Source organism: Orycteropus afer, unplaced genomic scaffold (genome assembly GCF_000298275.1).
Source record: "Orycteropus afer afer isolate SDZICR_OR568_19922 unplaced genomic scaffold, OryAfe1.0 scaffold01109, whole genome shotgun sequence".
Classification (NCBI taxonomy): domain Eukaryota; kingdom Metazoa; phylum Chordata; class Mammalia; order Tubulidentata; family Orycteropodidae; genus Orycteropus; species Orycteropus afer.
The window spans coordinates 4444-5433 of NW_006922696.1; positions in this window are offsets into that span (position 1 = coordinate 4444).

The window sequence follows — 990 nt, forward strand, 5'->3', positions numbered from 1 at the left end:
TTCCTCTTTTGAGTTCTGTAACTACACGTTCCCGACCCCCCCTTTGTTTTGGTTTCTTGTTGTCCTAATTTGGGAATTGATGTCTCTGGTTCCCTGTTTACAATCTTGTAAGGTTATTTTCCTTTGGATATCCATAGCTATGTTGATTTCTGGGTTATGTCACCTTGAGTATTAATGGTTGGCTGTCCTTTGCTATTATTGGTTCTCTGTTCAAAGGACTCCCTTTGGTACGTCTTATAAAGTTGGTCTGATTTTAACAATTTCCCTTAATTTCTGCTTATCTGGAAATCTAATTTCACCATCATATTTGAAGGACAATTTTGCCGGGTTTATAATTCTGGCTTGGAAAATTTTCCTCTTTCGGGGTATATATTCTATTTCATTGCCTTCTCCCTTGCATGGTTTCTGGTGAGAAATCAGAGCTTAGTTGTATTAATTGCCCTTTTCATGTAATTTTTTGTTTTTCCCATGCTGCTTTCAAGATTCTTTCTTTGTCTTTGCTTTTGATGAGTTTGATGATGATATGTCTTGGTAATTTTCTTTTGAAGTCTAGCCTGTTTGGGGTTTGTTGGAATTCCTGAATGGATATATTCACATCTTTCTTTATATCAGGAAAGTTCTCTTCCAGCAAACTTTAGACAGTTTTCTCAGTGATATTCTTTTTCTCTTCTTATTCCAGAATTCTGATTGAATGTAGACTATTCCTTTTGATGGTATCCCACATGAACCTTAAGCTTTCTTCATTTTGTTTTGATCTTTTTTTTCTGATTGATGCCTTTCCAAATAAGTATTCAGGTATACTTCAATTTTCATTAATTCTGTCTTCTACTCCTTGCTCTTTCAATGTGTTATCTATTTATGAAAATTTGGTATTAATCTTTTGGATTTTTATCTATACATTTTGTTGTTGTTGTTGTTATTTGCCGTCAAGTCGGCCCTGACTCATAGCAACCCCTCCTTGGGTTTCCGAGGCAGTATCACTACGGAAGT